The sequence below is a fragment of the Typopeltis vanoorti genome, chromosome 10, assembly GCF_054136105.1.
Source record: "Typopeltis vanoorti isolate ZY-2024b chromosome 10, IOZ_Tvanoo_1.0, whole genome shotgun sequence".
NCBI lineage: Eukaryota > Metazoa > Arthropoda > Arachnida > Uropygi > Thelyphonidae > Typopeltis > Typopeltis vanoorti.
Window position 1 is genome coordinate 128387878 of NC_143558.1, and position 24549 is coordinate 128412426.

General features: G+C 35.9%; 1 protein-coding gene across 3 annotated transcripts in view; it reads right to left on the minus strand.

The window, feature by feature from the left end:
- The window catches only part of LOC150102783 (tubby-related protein 3-like), a 514140-nt gene that overhangs the window by 36924 nt on the left and 452667 nt on the right, over positions 1-24549 (minus strand). The gene's annotated exons all lie outside the window — the stretch shown is intronic.

Consider the following 24549-nt stretch of genomic DNA (forward strand, 5'->3'; position numbering starts at 1 on the left):
GAAAACCGAAAGAAAAAATAACTCCGTCCATTTTGTAAGTTAGTTTGCAAGTAATGCATGAAGAAGGAAAAAATGAACTAAAGAAAATGCAGCGTCTAAATATAATTACTTACGAACAGACGCCAAGATGGTGATGACGCCAAACTCACCCTTTATTCGTTTTTCTTTAACAATTAACGTAAAGAAAAATCAATTTTTTAAGAAGTTACTTAAGGCTGATAATTAAGTACCTGCCATTTTCTTGTAGGAAAACCAAAAAAAAAAAAAAATTTCAAATGCAGTACATTACTGATGTGCAAGATGAAAATAAAAACCTTGAAAGGTTTCATTATTCTAAAGCATTCTCGAAGAATACGCTTCCCTTATTGATGAGGAATTCGCCATGAGAGAAAATCAATCGAGCCTTTTCTAGACGAGATAATTTTGACTAAGAGTTGATCATTCGTTTTCTTACCAAGAGAAACACTCGAGTTATTTTACGTTTACTATTCTTTTGTTTTCATCGTAATTCGTACACGAGCTTCGTTTGACAAAAACTGCAACAAAATATTTTCAGCGAAATTAAACGTTCAAGTAGTCGAGAGTGGAAAACGCCATGTGCGCGTGCTTTTTACCGAAACTTAAGGTTGGTATGCACTTCGCCAAATTCTTTGTTGATTGGATTTCAGTTTCGCATACCTTTACTCTCTACGATACTGCTGATTCCACTTGCAAACACGTGATACGGAACAAAAATTCCAACCCGTTTGAAAGAGATTTTATAAATAGACTAAGTTCATCCATCCAAACCCTTTGATTAAACACACGCTTACCATAATCCCTTGTTATATATTTGTAGGCATTCAGTACATATTTATGTCTTGGATGCTGCTTGAATCCTACTAATATAAGCATTCCGAATGGAGATCGCCATCTGCATTGGTAATTAAGAAGTACAGGATACAATATCATTGCATTTCATAGAAACTTCTTAGATCTGTTATTTTGAATTTACACACAATTAATATACTCAGATCAATTCATAGGAAAGAACCGGTACTCACGAATTCTACTTGCTAGTTATGTATATCTTAGATTTTAGAAGCCTAATGGAGTGGGGGAGACAAAACTTACACTAAATTACCTTAAGATGGCTGACGAACAGGAAAAAAATGATTCCAACTACTCTTTAACGTTGAATATATCCAATCTTTATCCAGTTCGGTTGTTAACTGCAGTCTCAAAGCAGCTGTTCGCGCTCATGTTAAACCATAAAAGAATTGAACTGGTTTAGGACTGTCATAACGACAATTTTGACATAGAAAACTGCGACATCATGCACCGTTGGTTATGAATCACCGCCATGACGAATAGTAAACCCTCAAGCCAAATGTTCAGCTTTCTTAGCACGGTATTTTGAAGGCGTCTCTAAGTGCACCGGGGTTTGTAATGTGCATGCATGTTGAAAGAAAAGCATGTTCAAAACTTTATCCATCCAATGACGTATTTTAATGTTCATTCTTTCCTTGTACTTCTGCTTTTTTTTTTTTTTTTGTGATATACCAAAATCCCTCCATCAAGATTCAAATGATTCCCCAAGTTTCTGTAACGAGATTGGCTGCACCATAGTTTAATGTAAAAACTTTAAAATTAATGTTAACCATTACTCGGTAGTGGTGAGGCTGACGTACGTAATGGTACCGAGAGTCAGCTGGCATTAAACATTCTTCCATTCTTGGAAACTTGGCGTACGCAGAATGTTACACGAGTGTGAGAGTACCTCGTTATACAGGCAGTTTTACCTGTCATGGCCGCATATAAGAACACATTTGCAGGATGTGCGGGTAGGGACAGATGAGGTGGCATAATAGCCAGCTACCGCTAAGAGAAGGAGGGGATAAAAGACTCGTTTAGCTTCCGAGGATCTAATACCGCTGGCTGAAGACAAATGATACGTGGAAAATGTGTGGGGAAGGCAGCAAAAGACGTTCGTTTCCACTGTTGAAATAGCGGTTCTATCTTAAACAACAAGTGCGGACTGGATGACTCTCAGACTCGAATTAGCGCTACTCTGAAAGCACCCATCTGTCTGGATATTAAGAAAAGGATCTGGGACGAAATAAAAGAAAAATATTTCTTAGCAAAGTAAAGACGATGCTTGGGAAACTGTTTGATGGACTTTATAAATAAAAAGCCATTTAAAAGTTACATCGGTGTGCATTTGCGCTAGTTTCAGTTTCTTGGAGTGTAGTTCGTATATTAATTACGATTTTTCTGTCAAAATAGCTGCTTTCAAACACGCTGCTTATTTTGTGTACTCGGAAATACCGAAGCAGTGCATGCTAATGCTATCCTTTTAAATCGTCAATGTTTGCCATACACAAAACAAAGAGCAGTTATGAAAACTTTGTCCCATCCGTCTTTTTCAAACGAACCAAACTATTTTATTATGTACTTTAAAATTTAGTCGTAATTCTAAAAAGAAATTGCAAAAACAAAATGGCAGTTTCGTTTATTCTCAAATTATCAAAATGCACTACGCGTGACATTTGTAGCACGCGTAGTGCGTGCTACAAATGTCACGTGCTACAAATCGTGCTGATTGTTAGATTTCTAATACTTCTGAATGTTAATTGTTGCTTAGTTACTAAAGTCCTTGCTACTAGATATTTTTCACTGGTAGTTTGTTGATATCAGCCGATACGTTAGAGGAATTTGGATTAATCCGCAGAATAAAAATTATAAATATTTGAAGAAGTGTAAGAGATCTGAAAAGACAAACTTTGACGTGCATCTCTTATAGGAGAAAGCGGGCAACCATGAAGTTTTGTCAAATTTGGTTTTAATAAAATTTGTGAAATTCTATCACTTCCTTAGAAGATTATAAGGTTTTTGTTATTGCTTAATTGATAGTCTTTTCGTGTTCTATGTACCAAACGCTTGTCTATTTCATTCTTAATGCACAATTTATGTTTGTATAATTTTCTGAGCAAGTTGGACAGTACTTTCAAATAACTATTAAAAAAAGAACGTTGCTTTTAGTTTGTAAATTTAGACTACAAGTGCAAAACTTGTATTCTGCGTGTGTGCATACATTGGAGCACTGCGTTTTCTTATCCATCAAAACAAATCGATGTGAAGGATCGATTTGGCCTGTTTCTGAAGAATGCACGCAATTTACAGATAAGGCACAAAAAAAAAAAAAAAAAAAACACGCATTCGAACACGAGCTGTCTTTAGCCCAAACTAATCAATCAACTATGTTTGCATGTTAGGCGAAGATGTAATTTGCAGACTCCAAACACAACATAATGTACTGAAAATAAAAAAAAATATATATACCGAAGAATTATACGAACAGTTATATCGCCTCGTGTATTTGTCTAAAACAAAGTTCCGTATAATTTAATATTTTTTCTATAGAATATTAGTGGTGTCTGTGTCGATCGCTAACGAAAGAGAATGTTGTGGCTGCTTTACTGACAAGAAGTAGCATTGTTGCTGGTGCTCCTGTGATTGCTACTCGACTTTAAAAAGGGATTTACATTCTCAACAATTCAAACAATATCAGCCAAGTAACAGATTTATAAATACAGTTTATCTCCTTTGCTGCTCATTTTTTTCACACTTCAGATTTTTTAATGGAAAAAATCAATTTTTTTTATTTTTTATAGAAGAGGAATAAATTATCGAAATCGATTCAACTGTAAGACTCATAGCGGTACTTGCAGCACTTTACTTCCCCATCATTTTATAACTTTTTTTTTACTGAGGGCTGTAACTCATTTTATAGCCTTCAATTTACTTTAATTGGGCGGATATTCTCAAAGGACCTTAACGCATCTAAGCATAAACTAGATTCCAAATTTAGTCGAAAATGGTTGAACGCTGTTACCTTCTGAAGTGTCTACGGGGTAAAGGCCATCCATAATGACGAGGCTAAGGATCTTGAAGTGTTAATAGGTAGCAAAGATTTCAAATACAATTCAAAAGATAATTGCAATACTAAAAACGAACTTTCACATGCAAAGATAAAGTTATTTTGCCTCTTTACAACACCTTGATAAGACCTCACTTGGACTGTTGTGCGCAGGTCTGGGCTCCGTTGTGATTCTGATACAGTGGAGAGAGTAGAGTACAAAGGAGAGTGTTAAAAATGGTATCAGGATTGTGGAATACTGATTATGAAGGCAGATTGAGAATTTGTAGACTGCAAACAGAAGAAAGAGGGGTGATATGATTGAGATTTACTTCTGAAAGTGTCATACAGGATTTCAATTGATGAAATTTTTAAGTTTATGGAGGGTAGCGAAAGGTCGAGAGGGAATCCTTGGAAGCTGAGAATGAAAGGTGTGTGGGCTAGAATTTTCCATCAGAGGGTGGTGCGTGATTGGAATGGATTGCCATTGGATGTTGCGATTGCAAGCAGTGCGAATGAATTCAAGAGTAAGTATGACAGATGGTGTGTGTAGTATGTGGCCTTCCTGGATGTAGCTCTTAATAATAATAATAATTATTATTATTTCGAGCGACTCCAGCGAGTCCTTAGACTCATCGAGGGAAGCCCTAAACATCATGTCCACACAACTATACGACATTCTCACAGTATCTATCATACCTTGCCTTGAACTCACTCACTATCATAGCACCCACAACAGACTCTGGCAGCTGATTCCACTCATTTACCACACTAAAAGTAAAGAACCCAGCTCTAACACCCCTGCTAACCACACTCTTGCCCAGCTTCCATAGGTGTCCCCTAGTTCTCCCACCACCAATCCTGATTTCAAAAATATCCTCTGAATTAATCCTATAGAATCCTTTTAGCAATTTGAATGTCTCAATTATATCACGCCTTTTTGGCCTATCAACCAATTTCTGCAGCCCACAAATCTTCAACCTGTTCTCATATGGTTCATTCCATAGACCTGCTGTCATCTTAGTCACTGGCCTCTGGATCCTCTCCACCTCCTCCCCATCAAGAAGGAACCGAGGTGACCAAATCTGGGCACAGTAGTCGAGATGAGGTTTTATCAAGGCTCGGTACAGAGGTACAATAACTTGCTTGTCTCTGCTCGTCAAGGTATTTTTCAACAACCAAGTGAGTTGATGATCTGATGTCTCTACTTTTGCAATGTGCCCCCTAAACTTCATCTCCCTATCCACCAACACTCCCAAGTCCCTGTCTTCATCAATCTCTTGGAGTACAGTTCCACCAATGTGGTATTCTGCTGCTAATCTTTTCACCCCAAAATGCATAACCTTACATTTTGCCACATTAAATTGACATCCATTCTCCTTATCCCAGAACTCCGATCTATTCAAGTCATCCTCTGCATTCACTATCGCCCTACCCAACTATCAGCAAACAAGTGAACATTTCCTCTCAAATCCTTTCCAATATGAACAAATTGAAAAGCAGTGGTCCAAGAACAGAACCCTGCGGCACACCACTAGTCACAGGCCGTCTTTTGGACTCTACTCCTGAATAAACTACTCTTTGATATCTCCATCAACCACCCACCTATCCATCTCACCACCCCTATATCCATTCCCACATGTTGTAGTTTACGGATTAGTATTCCATGTGGTATCCTGTCAAACGCCTTTGCCAGGTCCAGCAGTATCACTGTAAACCCATTACCCTTATCCAGTTCAGCTGTCACCTTGTTATAAAACTTGAGCAAGTTTCTGAGGCATGATCTACCCTTCACAAAGCCATGCTGTCCCCTGTACAGTATCTCATTTTCATCAATCCATTCCTGTGTTTTTCCCTTGATTACCTTCTCCAAGACCTTGACAACGACTGCTGATATGCTGATCGGTCGGTAATTTGCAACCGTAGTCTTGGATCCTCCTTTATGCAGTGAAACTATTTTCCCCTCTTTCCACACCTTCGGGACTAAACCAGACCAGAGACTCAGATCAAACAACATGGTCAAGGGCACTGATAATTCCTTAGCCGCTTCACGCAAGACCCGTGCCGGTATACCATCCAATCCCACAGATGTATTCACATTAAGGTTCTGTAGTAGACTATTCACCTCCACTTCATTCATCACAATTCCCGTATAAACTAATGGTTCCTTCATTTCTTCAATGTCACCACCTGGATGATATACTTTTGTAAAGTGCGCGCTCAGTAACTCCACTATATCAACTGATTCAGTGACCTCTTTACCATCGTCATTCCCTAAAATCATTTTGCTGTGTACAGTTTTTTTCTTGCTTGCAGCATATTGAAAGAACTGTTTGGGATTCTCTTTTGCTTGCATAGCTAGTTTCATTTCATAATTCGCTTTTGCTTTTTTTACCACACTCGTTACCGTTCGTGTGCCTGCAGGTCACCCCTTTCTTTAAATTCCCTCCACAGTTGTTTCTTTTTTTGCAGCTCAAATTAATGGTGGTATTCATCCATTTAACTCCTACTTGTTTTACTGTTCGGATCCTAGGTATACGATCAGCCATAACCTCCTGTAAATGCTCTTTGACCACTTCCCATGCTCTATCGACGTCCAGCCCTTGCAGTGGTACATGCCATGGCACTGATCCAAGCAATCTCCTAAGCTTGTCATACTTGCCAGCATGGCAATTCCACATATACCCTGTCTTAATCGAAAATTCCACACCTTTAGCCACCTCCCAGGTCAAGACCTTATGATCACTCTCACCAATAGGTGGCAACATGGTCATATTCATTACAGTCAAATTCTCAGATGCTATTACCAGGTCAAGCACTCTCACACCCCTATTTTCAATTGCATGCTGTCTCAGATAGTTATCCCTTAATAATTGAATTAAATCCATTTCCTTCCTCACACGTGTCCTCTCCTCCTTCCAATCAATGTTACCATAGTTGAAATCCTCCATAATAATTACCCTCCTTCCACTCATTTCATCAATTTGTTTATGCATACTATCTCATCATCATGTGTATCAAGGATTTAGGCCTAGCATGGCCTGTTCCGACCTTAGAAGTCATCGTTGAATCGTTTAAGAGGACGTCCTGGTTTTCTTTTCCCTAATGGCTTGTATTTTAAGACTTGTTTTGGTAATCTTTCTGTTTTCATTCTTTGAACGTGTTCCATTAATTTATGTTTATATTTTCTAATTTTTTCTATTACTGGTTCTTGGTTTAATTCTTTCATAATATCTTCGTTTCTTTTGTGATCAAATAGGGTATACTTTGCAGTTTTTCTCATAAACTTCATTTCTGCTGTTGTTAATCTTTGTTTGTCCTTTTGTTTTATTGTCCAGATTTCGCTTCCATACATTAAGACTGGTAGGGCTAATGTATTGTATACTTTTAGCCTGGTTTGTTTTTGAACTAATAGAGTTAATTACACCTGTTATTTTAAAATATTTTATATCATTTTTAAACGTTTATATCATTTTCATTTGTGATCATAATCCTAGGTAGTTCAATGAATTCGCCTGTTCTAAGATCTTGTTATTATTACTATTTTAGTTCTTGCTGGATCTTGTCCTTTAAAGGACATAGTTTTTGATTATTCAGTTGATATTATCATACCATAATCTTTGGCTATCTCATTTAGATCTAAAATAGCTTTCTGTAAGTTATCTTCAGAATTTGTAATTATTATTTGGTCGTCGGCAAAGAGGAGAGTGTTTAAGTTAACTGTAGGAGAAAGTTTAATTCCTTTATGTAAATTTTTATTCCATTTTATTATTATTTCATTTAAGTAGATATTAAAAAGAGTTGCTGAGAGGGGACATCCCTGTCGGACCCCTTGGTTTATCTCTCTTGTATATGATAGCTCGTGATTTAATCTTATTTGTATTTGATTATTTTCATATATACTTGTGATAGCTTTTAGGATATTATTTGGTATTTGTCTTTCTTTTAATATGTTAAATAATATGTTTCTTTTAACTTTGTCAAATGCTTTTTCAAAGTCAATAAATGCAATATGTGTTGATAAATTATATTCTCTTCTTTTCTCTATTATTAATTTTAGGGCAGAAGGCTGGGTCTATACATGATCGTCCTTTTCTAAATCCATTCTGTACCTCTAAAATAAAGTTTTCGGAATATTTCATTAGTTTGCTATTTAAGATTCTGCTATATATTTTGTAACAGGAATTTAGTATACTGATACCTCTATAGTTTTTAGCGTCATCTATTACTTTTCTTAAAGATAGGAATCACAATTGCTTTTTTCCATTCTATTGGGGGGGATACCAGTTGTAGAAATTTTATTTAAAAATAATAAGAGTCTTCCTTTGAATCTTGTTCCTGCGTATTTATATAGTTCTGAACCTAGCTTATCTTCTCCAGGTGATTTTCCGTTTCTTGTTTCTTTCAGGCTGATTTCTAATTCTTCTTCAGTTATTTCCGTTTAATTTTCGTTAATTGTTTGCCATTTGTCTTTTTTAAAATATTTGTCTGTCCACAGTTCTATGTAGTAATTTAGAAATTCTTCTAATTTCAGTTCAGTGTTTAATTTTATGTTTTCTTTGGTATCTGCATTTAGGTGTTTCAAAATCTTATATACATTGGGTCTTATTTTATATAAATCATGTTCTAAATTAGAAACAAATTTATTCCATGATTCTTTGCCTTTTTCTGACTTCTCTTTTAGCTATGGCTCTTATTCTTTTATATTCTATTTCATCTTCTAATCTTTTACTGCTTAACTATTTATTGATAGGCTTCTTTTTTCTTTTTGATTATTTCTTTGATTGTATCATCCCAGATCTTCAGGTTTTTTTTCTTTTATTGAATTTTTTGGTCTTTCCTAAGCTTTCATTTGCTGCTGCATTTAGTATCGTTTTTATATTAAGCCATTCTATTTCTATTTCTTCATTTTGTTTTATTTTATCTAGATACTGGTTAATTCTTTGTTCATATAGCCATTGTACAATTGTGTCATTCAATAGTCTAGTTTTATAAACAAATGTTTCAATTTTTCTTTCTGTTCTTGTTACTTGTAGCCATTTAGGTGGTAATCTTAATTTTATTTTAACAAGGAAGTGGTCACTGTTTATTTCATATCCTTTGTGAACTCTAACATCTAGTGAAAATTTTGATGTCTTTTCATTTAATATGAAGTAATCTAATATTGATTTCCATCCTCTTGCTGCCCAAGTATATTTATGTATATCTTTATGTTTATAGAAGGAATTCATTATTTTTAGGTTATTATAAACTACAAAGTCAATCAATTTTTTACCATTCCTGTTTAGATTATGTTCTCCATGTATTCCTTTATTATTATTAATTTTCGTGTTTACAATTCTTGCATTTAAGTTTCCTGCTAAAATTACGTAATCATTTTTATTTATTTTATTATATATGTTTTGTAGCTGATTATAAAAATCAATATTATCTTGTTCTCTTCCCCCTTCTGGGACATATAAACCAATTATTGTTAAATAGCCTCTATCTATTTTTATTCTAGCTTCTATTATTCTTTCATTCCATAATTTATAATGTTTTAACTGTTTTGAAAGGGAGTTATGAATCCAAATCATGACTCCTGCTTGTGTTCTTTGGTCTCTGTCGACTGCACTGTATATCACATTAAAATTTTCGGTTCTCATAGTTCCTTTTAATTTCTTTTTTGTTTCAGTGATTACTGCTATTTTAAAGTTTCTTTCATTTAATAATTGGTCTAATTCTATTTCTTTATATGCTATTCCTCTTACATTCCAGTTTGCTATGTGTATTATATTTTGTCGTTTCCGTTTTTGTTTTACCTTTTCCATTCCAGGGTCGTTTCCCATAGATTCAATCCGATTATCTTTTCCTGTCAGCTTTCTATCATACTATCTCCACCATATATTCCATCACCTGGTCTATAGCAGCACCCAACTGTATATTTTATTCTGCCAGTCTCAATCTCACACCAAATCGCCTCAATGAGCTCCTTTCACTATCCTGCGATACAACTTCAATTCTCTTTGGCTGCAGTTCATCAGCTATCATCAATAACGCCCCCCCATTTTATTCTCTCTGTCCCTCCTAAACACACCATAACCTACACATTCTATCCCACTAACTATATTTTCTTCCGTCAGCCATGTTTCACTAATACCAATAACCTGTGACCAGGAAGAGCCAATCAAGGCCAAAAATTCTTCCTTCTTGTTCCTAATACTCCTGTCATTAGTATACATGAAATGCAGTGATCCCTTTGTCCCACCCTTATCTTGATGCGTTATTCTAAATGTCCCATTCCCATTTTTTGTCCTTAGTGCTGGCTCGGGTAAATTATATACATTCTTACTCAACTGTCTTACTGATGTCTGCTTATCCATCCCCCCCCCCTCCTAGGTAGTTCTAGTTTCTCTGGTTCTGCACATCCATTTTCACTTCATTCAGCAACAATTTTTCCAGTCTCCGCACACCAAATCCATTCAAATTCAGGCCATCCATCTTGTATAAATCCTTTCGCCCATCAAACTCATTCCACACGTCCACGAATTCCACACCACACCGTCTGCATAACCTGCGCATAATGTCATTTGCGATATTATGCGCATTATCGCGACAATAATAATGGTCCTTCATTTTAGTTTGAATATAACGAATTTTTAAGCCTCTCAGCAATGTCAACAGTAATGCAAATTTGATCAAAATAAATTGAACGATACAACCCGCGTGTGTGTGTGTGTGCGCGCGCGCACACACACAGAGGATATAGTTCCCTTCCTTTTCAGACTCCTATGAAGGAATAAAGTTTTTAAGATACCTTAAGCAAAGGAAAAAACCAAATTTCTTTTAGATCTTAATTTGAGGAACAGCTGTTAATAGTGAATGTATTAGCCGAAGAGTCTTTTTCTATGTGACCAACTGTCAACGTTGTGTGTTAAATTTTATCAACAATATCATCTTGTTTAACCCAGGACGCACAATAGCTATTTAGTATCCGCTATTAATGGTATTTGCTTTAACGTTGGAAATATTTTTGATGTCGAGGGTATCACGTTTCACAAGCAGGTTCTGTAATATAAACAGTAGTCGATTCTTTGACTGCAAAGTCGCAAGTCTTATATTTGACTTCTTATTGAACATTGAAGTAAATCTGATTCACATTTTAGAATAGAATAAATCTCTTTTGGAGTATTTTCTTGTGGATGAAATTCTTCCTGATGCCATTTTATGCGTGCCGATAACAGCAGCCATTGAAATGCATATCTTTCGGTGGTTATTAGCTGGCATCCTCGGAAGATTTTTAAATTGGAATCACGCCTTCCTTACGGACGCTGTTCGTCGCTGACCGCCCTTGATATTGCGTGATTGAATGTGTGCTTTCTACTCCAGGAACCAGTATTAAGTATTTTTTTTAAGTCCGTTATTTAAAGTAGATTAACGGCCTCGTTTAAACCAACAGATTTTCTTTCATGAAGGTAAACAGAAAAGAAAATTGATTACTCATCTGCTGTGCTTGCGTTTAAAATTTCCTTGTGCTATCCCCAAAGGACAAATGCTGTGATTTACCTTTCCTTGTCACGTGCGAGTATAATTCTTTAAGAAGCAGAATTATCTTCGTCTGGGTTCAGTGTGACCGCTGCCACACTGAACTCGGAATAGAAGATGAATTTTGAACCTAGAACGAACTTGGTTTTTGTTTCAGTGGCTGCCTTCCTTATGGTCAGGGTTCCAATTAATGATGCCGAAACCTGAATATTCACGAGTCTGGTTTTGACGACATCCATCAGATTTCTAGAGCCGTAAAAGAACTGTTTGAAATGCCATTCATTTTGTAAGTGCATCGCATTGCATCTCAGGGCTTTTGAGAGTTAAAATTAAAACGTTGTTTATAACCAAATGCACTATCGAGTAATCTTTTTCTTCATCTTGCTGATTAAATGCTCTTGAAATTGCTGTCAGAATTTTCTTTCACGACGCTTCTTAAAATGACAACTTAATCATCGACAAAAGAACTCATTGCCAGGCTATTGACCGAAAAGGACGAGACGCTAGACCTCCCTCGACATCAATACCTGCCATTAGAGATGTTTAATGCATTTTTTCTTATAAAGCAGTTACACGAACTTTCCCTCGGCACTTATTAAGGATGATGGTTATCGGGGCTCTGTTGTACAACTTAAGTGCACCTCTTCTCAGCACGGCTCTAACTTTAAAACAGACTGGAGCCATTTAGAAGAGCGGCCTCATCATGTGAATAATTGAAAGGAGAACTAAACTACTCTGTAGTTAGAAAGCCATTAAAATTTTATGGTTTAAATAACTAAAAAAGCAGAAATTTTGGTTTTGAATTTTCGCCTCTACATACTCCATCAAATACTTTGATGTGCTGATAAGAGATGCACTCGTCATCTTCAGCTGATCCTCCGAAGTGATTCGTCTTTCAGCTAACTACATACTTCACTCGATCACACAACTGTGATCGAGATTTTGAAATGCATCGTTACTGTTAACTACCGATTTTAAAAAAAAACAGTAGTTAACAGTTAAAATAATTTTAACTTATGCTATACTCAATCTAAAAATGAAACCTGAATTATATTCTCTAAAAATTTACTGCCAATATAAGCTTACAAATATTATCGATTGAAACGTCATTCGTGTCCTCCCCATTTCGGCAACATTAAATGAGGAGAACCTCGTGATGTGTTTTGCCTAATAAGTGTCTCCTTCCTCTGAATTGCGTCTGCTTCACTTTACAGAGATATTTGTCAAATCCCGTATCTTGTAATAACTCCATCGAACACTCCATTACATTCGTATGTGGGATTATAATGCCTTAACGTCATCCACGTGTGAGGAGGGGGGGGAGGGGGAGTTTCACTGGCACGCGCGTAACAACAGCCAGGAGGGTAATTAACTTGCATCTATCGGCAATGTTAGGAGCAAAGTTTCGTCGCTAACTTCCGATTTTTTTTTTCTTACGTGCATTTTTAAAAGGGTACTCGGCAAAACCATGCTTGGATAATGAATAGGGTTGGTGTAACGAGCTCACAAATTGTGCCCTTTCTCGGTTATCCTTAATGGGCAACGTCGATGATGGGAGTGCTTGTTAAGGACTGAAATATCTTGCAGTTTAAATGGCTGCTTTGTGATTCTTTATATTGTCGTTTCCCACTAACGGAGTGAAAGAAACATTCTACGTATATATTAACTTACCGTCATGCACCACTCCTTAATTTGGTCATTTGCATATTATTTACATAGCAATGAAGGGAGTATTTGCGTTGAGATTGTGTCTGCAAACTCAGATTATGCCATTAAAAAGAAAGCTTTTACGTAATTTTATACCATCTTTTAATGCTGTAAAAATATTGGTTTTTAGCTTTTTGTATTGTTTTTGACTAAGCCATTTACTAGACCTTAACCAACTATTTTTCATAAGACAAAAATGATTTGTAATTGACTCCTGAATTTTGTTCCGAAGAATAAAAAGGCTTATAAAGTTCATGCACTTTCCACATTACACAATGAAGATTGGTGGCGCCCTGATGTTTGTTGTGCAATATGGAAACTGCATGAATTTCTTAAGCTTTAGATATTTTGGAGGGTGTGAATAATTCATTTCTCATTCAACACGGCTGATTATTCAATTTTCCTTGTATATTTTCATTAAGAATAACCGGAAAATGTAACTCAGTTAATAGATTATATATTTTGTATTACTTGAAAGTGAGCCACATCAATTTCATATTTGCGTGTGTTTCGTCAATAGTCTATGACCATGGGGTGGAAGCGCAATGTATAGCCTCTCCCACTCAAACCAAACTCACCTTCTCGTGGTCCATCCTGTTCTAAAAGTACAAACGAAGCACAGGCGACCTAGTATGGGCGGTATAATCCTAACAGAATAAATGCGGTTAGATCTGCCTGTCCAGAAGAGGTAGGTAGAAGCCCCACCACTGGACTTACCCAGAGACAGGCTAGTAAACTGCCCTGGGGAAATTCGATATAGTTTCATGTCTCATCAAAAGAAAAGCCGGATGGATTATTTGGGAAAAGACTACAATTCAGGAAAAGGTAAATGAAATTGGAAAAAAAAGGAACACATAATGAAGATTGCACCATGGAATGTGAGAAGCATCGCATACAACGAAGATATGTATATTAACAGAAACAAAGAAAAAAACAAAAAGGTACAAAAGAAACAAACAACTATATACAAATCTACAGTGGTGTAAAAAAAAAAAAGAAGAGCAAAATCAGGTATAATGATTATGGTACAATATTGTATATTATAACCATTTGAACGAAAGACTAATAGAAATTAGACTCAAGACATTATGAGGCCACATAACAATAATTGGTGCATATGCGCAAGAAGAGGGAAACGAAGAAGACAGTAATATATTTTATAAAGAATTACAGAATGCCATAGATAAAACAAACAAAATTGACTACTTACTACTAGCAGGAGATTTAAATGCCAGAATAGGGGAAAAATACAAAATAGACATAAGTTTGGCGAAGATACATGTAATCAAAATGGTCACAGATTGTGAGATTTTGTCGTTTATAAAATAATATGAGAATAATGAATTCGGTGTTTAAAAACAAGAAAATACATAAATATACTTGTCAGCCAGAGGATGCAAATCAGTAATTGACTACTACGTTATCACAAATTTTAAATTAGCGGAGTTAGTTTTAGACTTAAGAGCATATCGAGGCTTTGAGTTAAGCCCTGATCATTATATGGTATCAGCAAAAATTCGATTTAAACCCAAGTGGCTAAAAATACATAAAATTGAAAATTCTTATCAGTCGAGTTACAATATTTCTTGATTACAGGATCCCCATGTTAGACAACAATATCAAAAATGCACAAACTTAAAAACAGAAACCACACATGAATCAAGTGACATAGAAGATGAATGGCAAAATTTGAAACAAAATCTCACAAAAGCAGCAACAGAAACCTTAGGAATAAAGCACAAATGGATTAGAAAAAGAGGACTACGAGACTGGAACAAAGAAATAGAAAATATAATAAAAACCAAAAAGGACAGTTACCAGAAATGGCTAAATTCCAAACAATAGAAGCAGAAATAGAGTATAAAAGAAATAGTGCAATTGCAAAACGAGAAGTAAGGAAAAAACAGAGAGAAAGATGGAACAATTTCGTAACAGAACGAGAAAAGGATTTATTTAAGCCACAACCCAAAACCTATAAAGTAATAAAATACATGAATAAAGAAATAAAAGAAAGGATAAAAATACAAACAATAGATTTAGAAAAATGGGTGACCTATTTCCAAAATCTCTGGACAGATGAGAACAATGAATTAAAATTTTATAAGACAAAGAATGACCTAATAGAAAAGATCACAATGTTAGAACTGAAAAATATAATAAAGAAGATGAAAAATAGGAAAACGCCAGGAGAAGACAATATAAAAATACCATATAAATATAGAAAGTCTATTCTTGGAAAAAAAACATTAGTTATCTCAATCTAAAAAAAAAAGAAAGACGATTGCAATAACTATAGGGGAATTAGTCTGCTGAATACAGCATATAAAATATATGCAGGAATATTAAAAGAGAAACTAAGCAGCATTGTAGAAAACAAATTACTAGAAGAACAAAACGGTTTCCGAAAAGGCCGATCCTGCATTGATCCAAATTTTACTTTAAAATTATTAATAGAAAAGAGAAGAGAATTTCAGAAAGAAATACACATGGTCTTTATTGATCATGAAAAAGCCTCTGACAAAATTAGTAGAAAAAAATTGTTTAAAATATTAACCAGTTTAAACATACCAAAACAACTTTTACAATCCATTCAAAATATATATACAGGAAATAAAATAGCAGTTAAATTAGAACACACCTCAGAATGGAAAGATATATCAAGAGGAGTACGACAAGGATGTACCTTCTCACCTCTGCTTTTCAATGTATATCTACCCTATACAATATATGAAATGATAAGCCTTTTTGTGTAACGTTTTTCTGTCACGTTTTGTTCAAGTTATTTGAAACGTTTCGAAACTCAGGGGAGAACCGGCCTACCAGTCCGGAACACGGGGGGGGGGGGGGGTTGAGTGCCGGAATTCCCCTTTCGAGTTTTCAAAATTCGAATCATCAGAATTCAAGGAGAAGTGGCAAAACCAACTCTACTATACGGAAGTGGAACTTGGACCATAAAAAGGAAAAACGAATTCAAATAGCAGAAATGAAATTTCTCAGAAAAACAGCTGGATATACCAAGTGGAACCACAAAACAAATGAAGAAATCTTACAATCCCTGAAAATAACACCAGTTGATTACTACATAAGACAGTATAAACAAAAATGGCTAGAACATTTAAATCGAATGGACAACAGAAGACTACCGAAAATATTATACAGATACAAAATAAGTGGAAAAAGAAGAATCGGAAGACCAAGAAAGAGATGGAATGAGACCGGAACAGGCCACATGGCCTATATTCCATGATAGGAAGAAGTTTGACCAATGCGTGTGGTGATATTACAGTGGTGTCCTTTCTCTGTAATTTACCGGATCCTACCACACCAGGGACACCCCAAGCAATGACTATGGAAGGGAAGGACGATCCAACCCTCCTAATAGTCATTGTCATTTTCAAGGCGGTTCTTTTTGGTTATGTACACTTACTTGAAGCAATTCGCAAAGTCTTAAGACTTTTTAGATCAGTTTTCTTTTGAATTTCTTAAATCATTAACATCACACTTCTTTGTACAGTACAGTTTTCTTTAAGATATGTCTAGACAATAATGTAAATCAAATTAAAGCCGCTTTTTGCCTTTCTACATACCAGCGGATGGTAACAGACAGTTCGTTTTAAACAAAATGAATAGACGCCTTCAGAACCATTGTGCGCATGCGTGAGAGATGATCAAACGTATCTTGTTTCACCAGCGCCTTGACTGATTTCCAGTACTGGCAAACACTTTCGTTTCCAGTGAGATGCTTTATTTGGAAGGCGGGAACAATTCCGAGCCCTATTGTAGTCTATCAGCCACCGCACAAACCACTTAGCGTAAAACTGGCTTAATAACAGAAATCCGTAGCGATGCCCGTAATGGCATTGTCACCTTGCATTTGATCGCATCACGTGTTCCAACATACCTCTGTAGTAAATGGCTTTTCGAGAGTTGCTTAACTTCGCTGTCATATCCAGCTGTACACTTCCGTTGTTCGGAGAAGTGGAACAAACACATGCAGTGTGTTAGGTTCTCTATAAAAGCCCGAAGGTGCCGATGCTGGGCTCCGTTTTGTGTGTTCAAAGAGGAGAAAAGCCCGCCGTGGTATAATCCCATCAGTTGCCACTGGAAGTCACCAGGGAACGAGGATTTATCGGAGGCATTTCGGGACTGGTTATTGTGAGCAAGCTTTCTGACACAATCAGTTTGGCTCAGATGGGAGGGAATGACAATGCGGGCAGGTAGAAAGGCAACCAAGAAAATCGGATGCATCCCTCGCCTTTCAGCGCTTTGTTTTGTTGTACCCTGTTAGTCTATGACAATGGGAGAACTCGCATAGCGGAGAAGTTTATTAAAATTTCAGGTCTTTTGTGTCAGCCATGGTTAAGTATACGCACAAACTAGCGTACTTCTTATCTTGCTCGAAACTCGTGGAAGTAGAATTCCTACAGATCACTTCTTAACAAGCAACTTTCTTTAATATACAGTCTGCATGTTTGCTGTAGTTTATCTGGAACAAATTACACTGCGTTAACAAAATTATGGGAACGCTAGCAAAATACAAAGATTAAAATCTTATATTTTACTAAGATAGGTACACTGTGGCCTATATTACTTCGTTTAGTATACTCGGTATCCTTAATTTTACGCATGAGATGGGACATTATCTTTCTGCAACAGGTATGCCACCCCCCCCCCCCATAGATTTCTTTAGTCATTATTCAGAATGTAGAAATACCTTTCTTGTTAGCAATGAAACTAGTGAACCAGTTCTACAGGATAAGACTTTCCCTCTTCCTTTGCCATTCTCTTCAGCCGAACTAGTGTAGCCGTACTCATACTTTATCGGGATGATGCTGGATTTATTACTCCAAAGCAGCGCTGTTACTATCGTCCAGCGTTAAGTCCTATTATCACATTAGAAGTTGTTCAACTCTGTTCCGCGTGCCGGTTTAGGTTCGTGTCGAAGTGCTTAGTGTTCTCCCTTACACCTGCATTTTCCTAGCAAGCAATCTTTGCACACTCTCTGTTTGCTTGCGTTTCTGCTGAAAGTCCTAATACTTCTGTAAACATAGTATAGATGGAGCTACCAGTAACAAGCAAGGAAAAAACAATAAAGCCTATCTTATACAAAACATGTGCCTTGGTTTTAACCAGGAAAAGGTATTCCAGAATGCTTCGTTAACGTAATATAAATAATTATAACTATAATAATAATTATAACGGGTTTGCATCTCAAACTGAGTTAGCCAGTCTCGCATAGAAACGGTGGGTTTTTCTTCTTGGGAATCTGGAGCTTTCTCCCCCCCAAAAGCAAGCAACCCCGATGAAGAGCACATGCATTTAATAAACGTTATACACGTACCTCATGAGTTCAGTGTTTCTTTTGTAATTCCAGCTAATCCTAATCTGGCAATCGGAAACCGCAAACATTTTACCTCAAACATAAACCCAAATGATTGTGATATTATTCAAATTTCTCTTTTATTGTGATTTTGCACATATTACGAAATACTAAGTAACATTTACCTTTATCCAATTTATCGATTATATAAGATCTATTTGAAATACACACCTGATTTTATTATTTTAATTAATTGTAAGTTTTATGACTTTTTAAAAAGTGCCTCACCTGAAATCTGTGTTAATGGTTTATATTTGTAACCTTCAGATGGTGCGCATTATTCTTTAAAATATCAGATGCACATTCTATGGTTCATTTGGGTCTCGAAGAACATCAAAAAGAAATTCGCTTTCAGTTTGAATAATTTTACATCATCAGCAAACAGACTCCATCTTTAATTATTCAAGTTTTAAATGCATACGTAATGATGGAATCTGTTGGCTAATAATTAAACGGACAATTATCGCGTACACTGTCACGAGATATTAGTGATACGATAGTACATTTTCATTATATTCTCATATGTATTCTGCTTAAATGTATTGCCCAATATTAATTTCCCCATTGAGTTTTGTTTATATTAGCAATCTTGTAATATCTTGAAAACATTCCGTACTTAAGCATTTTAATCATCCCATAATATTAACGTTAGTTCTTATGTAATATATTTATTATATAGGATATATTATTATACACTAATATATTTAATATAATATATTAATGTCAGTTCTTTAAGGAAAAAAATGAAATATTGCAAATAACAGAAAACAATCAACATTCATATGGGATCGGTGTAGCAAGAGATCTTTGCTTCTCTTTGGCTTTTTCTCTGAATTGTACCCCTAAAGAGAGTGATAACGTCTATCCTTTTACGCTTTAACAGTGTTTATTGAAAGATGGGGCTGCACATTTATTGCAGTTGTAAGTTAATTGTATTAATAAATCGTTATTAATTGTAAGTGGTTAATTTGAAAGCAACGATTCGTATAATAAAGTTAAGCCGCACTGAACCTAAATGTGTTGCGTTAAAGATTAGCATGGACACACTTAAACGCACTTCTTGTTAGGTTGTATAATACCATCCTGGGCTGGTGAAAATCAAAATCCTTTTGTTCAATAGCCCTTTTAGTAGGATACAGAAGCTTCACACTTTCACATCAGTGAAAAACTAACTCAAACACCGACAGTATCACATTTTTAACAGATTACTTTTTAAAACGATGATATAATTATAAGCAAATATTTCTCATATAGAATAAGTAAATACGTAACTGTTTGCATAATTATACTCACAATTAGTTTAGAACATGTCATGGACGATTTAATTGTGTCTGCATTTTTATGCAGAATTTTTCTACAAGATGGCGCCTCTATATAAACAGTCCTTGAAACAAATGAAAAACAAGATAAAAAAAAGGTGGGTGAGTCTTAACGTTAACTTTTAGTATACACTGTACAGTAAACCGCTGAATATATAAATATTCATTTTTTACTGGCAATTATAGCCACCTGCAAAATATCACGAACTGTTCAAAGCATTACCCTTTACCAGAAATTTCGTGTTTAAAATCGTGACGCACGAGCGTAGAGCAATGCACGGTTACATGACTTAAATCAACTTGAAGCTCTTCTTTCAACCACACCCAGCATGGTGTGAACGTCCTTTGCATTGGGGTTTCACAGACGAGCAGCTAGTGGAACAGTAAATAATGGCTGCATTGAATAGCTTGGTTCAGAATAATTCATTACTCGGTTTTTCAACAGCTTATCGACTGTGTTAGCAAAGAGGATTAGGTTAATCCTGAAAAATAGATATTGCATTTATCATCAAAACAGATAGCTCTGAAATAGATCTAAGTATTCTGTTTGGAATTAGGACTTAACCTGTACCGGCCATTATGAATCAAATACGCATCCTCATACGCTTCGTATCCATCATATATTTCAATGCAATATCAATGGTATTGCAATTTTAATATGCACTTCGCATCCATGATAACCTTGACGTCTATTGACGTCTTAGCCGGTAGCGTGGTTAAACGATACATACGTGAGATTTCTCATTTAATAAATATAAGGCTGACAAAAATCAGACTTCGTACACAAAGACAGAACGCCTTTGTGTACGAAGATGTCCCGTAAACATCTGCATAATAACACACTGTCTTGCATTCGTTATGATGGTGGAGCCCTTCATCACATGTGGCACTATATCAAACAAAACGGAACTGACATCAGCATTGATATAAATGGCTGTTACCATGGAAACCACAAACTTGGAGATAGTTTTAAACAGGTTCCAATTAAGGTAAAGGAAAATGACGTATAGAGTACCTACGCTAAGGACGTCTGTTGGTGCATACATAATTTATTGCCGTATACGGAAGAGACAAATTTTATGGATTCGTTTGGTGTCTTTAATTATTAAGCGAAATTGGACGTTCTCTGATAGATCGATGCATTCATTTAGGGGCAGTCAGACGTAGGAAAATTAATGGCAGAAGATCCCTGAAAGATAGAAGTTAGCATAGTTTTGCATTGTCTTCCTATTCACCGAGTTTTCATTAAGTGCCTTCAAATAAGTTTCGTTTATTTGGTGTAAAATGCTTCGAATGTTGTGTGCGGTTTAAATGGGATAGTTTGCTACATTGAACAAGAACTTATGTTTAAGAAAGTCCCATCGTTTGTGAAGCAACACGGAAGCACGTCTTCGTCTGTTGGGAATGCCCATCAAAACACTTCGTGTTTGACGATATTTGTTGTAGAATATCTTAAAGAATTTAAGTTGCAGTCAATTTTGATTTAATTTGTTGGAATAAACTTGACTAACAAGCCGAAGTAACAGCAGTGGGAAGTCCTCTTTTCCTTGCATGTTTGCCAACTGCTTCGTAGAAAATTTTGATTGATTTCTTTCACACCACATTCACTATGACAAGATGCGGGAACTGACCTAGCAAGAATTAATGCCCTTCGGCTAAGGATGCAGTTCCTGCCATAAATGGAACCCAACATTGTGACTTTCTCATTCGTCGCTAACCAGCAGGCCTTCATTCTTAATTTTTCGGAAGACACGCTACAGTATAATACCTCCATGCTCGGTCTTTTCGCCATCCTTGTCAATCCTTTACATCACAGGTGGCCAACAGCGGGGTCATATGTGGCCCGTAACGTGATTTTGTGCGGCCCGCGGTAGAATAAAACTATATTAAATTATATGTATTATCAATTTAGCTAACGATTTCGACCGCAGATTTTCTGATTGATATACTACTATCCCCTTCCTGTTGGTATTCCCTGATATTTATCATATCCTTTTACTTGTTGGCTGTCAGAATAGTCTCCGGAAGAATAAAATATTAAAAAAACAACTTAAACAGTTTTATGCTAGTTTTTAATACTTATATTTCGCAGTATTTCGTTAGTGCATCAATTCTATTAAACGAATTAACTCATCTTTAACTGAAAATGTGAGGTAGCTGGTTTCATCCGAAGCGCGAGGATTTTTCCCTTCGTAAAGTGTACTCCTTCAGCCAGCAAAACAGGCAAATTTGTTTCGAAGAACATTCGCAGTTCATACACGTAGATTGGCCTCATAGCATTATTTGCTTCATTCAGAATAACACCTAGCCCTCATTACGTCACGTTTTTATTGTTATTACTTTTGCTATCCTATAATGGCACTTTTGCTTCAGTTTCATACTGAAGATGCCTGCAATTATTCCAGGTGAACAATTGATGATTTGTAACGTAAGGTGTAAGTTGTGTTAAAGAATAACATTTCAGAAACCAGTATAATTTAAACGGACTTTATTATAGGTAGGAATAAATGCGAGTGTTCTTGTTCGCAAGAATAGATATTTACATGTCTTAAGCAATCCTGACTTGTGACACTTCTATAATTGGAGCCATTGGGTGATTGGTGTGTGGACGTATTAGCGATTTGATTACCAGAGGGGTAAAAAACGACGGTTGAATCCATAAAGATAATTAGCATTACTTTAGCGACTACACCGGTAGAAGAATGATGAGGTTTCTGCAGGGGATCGATTCGATGCTCGTTATGAACTGAAGACACTAATGACCCCCCCTCCCCCTATAGGCATTGCAGAAGTTTGTCTAGTTATTGCAGTAATTTGTACCTTTCGGACTAAAGACATAAAGGCTGTGACGTCACTTCGCATTCCCCACAATCTCTGTAGAAAAGGTATTATTACAGATCATTAAAAAAAGGGCTCGTAGAACTTCAAACCGTTCAGTCTGGCGAATTTCTTGGCGTTATTTCTATCGACATTATAGGAAAGAAACTCATTTTCCAGGGACAGTTCCCATAATTCCTAGCATCGTACAAATATCTGGGTAGTAAAGACTTTGTAGCTTGGATAAGGATTAACTTTAGCAAAAAAAAAAGCTAAAATTTCATCATGAAAAGACTCAGTCAAGTTTAAAAAAAAAAAGGGATAAAAAATTTTATGAACACATTCTTATTCGAGATGTGTAATTGTTGGTATTAGCTACAAAACGAGCGAAATGCTTTGAAGTAGGCTGTTTAGTCAGAGTAATCATTAAGACTAATTAGGCATCCAAACCCAGCAGATGCGTAACAGTGAGAATGTCCAGAGTTTGTTTTTGATGTAAAACAGAGGTGGTTACACTTGCTTCTCCATTGTTATAGATGTCGTCAAATAATTAATACAGTATAATGATTTGGAAAATAGTATATACATATAAACGATCAAGAATGTGTGTCATTATGAAGTGAATTTTAAAAAACTGATTTCTAAATTGCAACTGATGGTGGGCTTGAGCGTGTTAAGAAGCGGTGGTCAGGTTAGCACTGTCCAGTAGAGACGGGTGTTTTAAAAATTATTAAAAATAATTTAAAGTGTCCACATATACTTCTGTATAACGATTCATCAAATAATGCACGTAACGCCAGAGTTTTGTACCTCACCTCGTCAGAATCTGTTAAACACTCTCTAGAAAATGCAATCCCACACCACAAATTTCAATAAAAGCTACGAGTGCTATTGTAATACATTGGTTCAATAATATACTATTAAAATACTTTATTCATATAATTATTACGAAGCGTTTATATCAATATCAGTTGTAAGGCCGAGCCCAGTATAGTGCATGAAAGACGCGTAATGTTGAGCATGTTAGAAGTGGTTAGGTTAACAAGTAATAAGTTTTAATACGTAAATATTTCATCCCAAGTATCTTGGGACATCATCAGTACATTAATTCAAACAATACTAGGAATAACATACAGTTAGGGCACATGATTACAATGGAATCTCAATATGCGTGCAGTAGCGTGTATAGAATTAAATTAAAATATATCTGGAGAGAGGAAAAAATAGATTACATTAAAATAAGATAACATATATAAAAATTATTTTACACAATTTTGTATGACAATTTTCCATACTTGAGGAATAGCAAGAACGTCATCACGGTTTAGATTTGGTCCGTGAAGTAGGGCTTCACCACTTTCTTTATATAAACGTTCGTGTTTATATAAAGATCTATGCAGAAGTTTTGTCTTTTCCCAATGGATCCTATGGTTTGGGGTTTCAACTCCGTTTTGTGCGAGGCCAGATTCTGCGGTTTGATAAGACGGTCTTGATGTTCCGAAATGCGTTTATGAACAGATCTGCCTGTTTGTCCAAAGTAAGACAATTTACAGGAGCATGGAACTTCGTACACGCCAGGTAGCATCAAAGGTGAGAGTTTGTCTTTAGGAGAAGGTAACAAGTTATAGATCTGGTTGATGGGTTTGTATTTTTGATTATTTTCAATTCTTGGTTTAGAGATTCTTCAGAGGAGCAGGATCTGTGCGCTCTTACTAATGATGCCAAATTTTTGAGATGAATGACGAGCAGATGAATTGTGAATGTAACGGCCTGAAGAAGGTGGTTTCCGATAGACAGAGGTGGAGATGGAACCATCTTGTTTCCGTTGGATGTGTATATCAAGAAAGCAGATATCCTATGGAGATTCTTTTTCTGGCGTGAATTTGATGCGAGGATGAAGATGG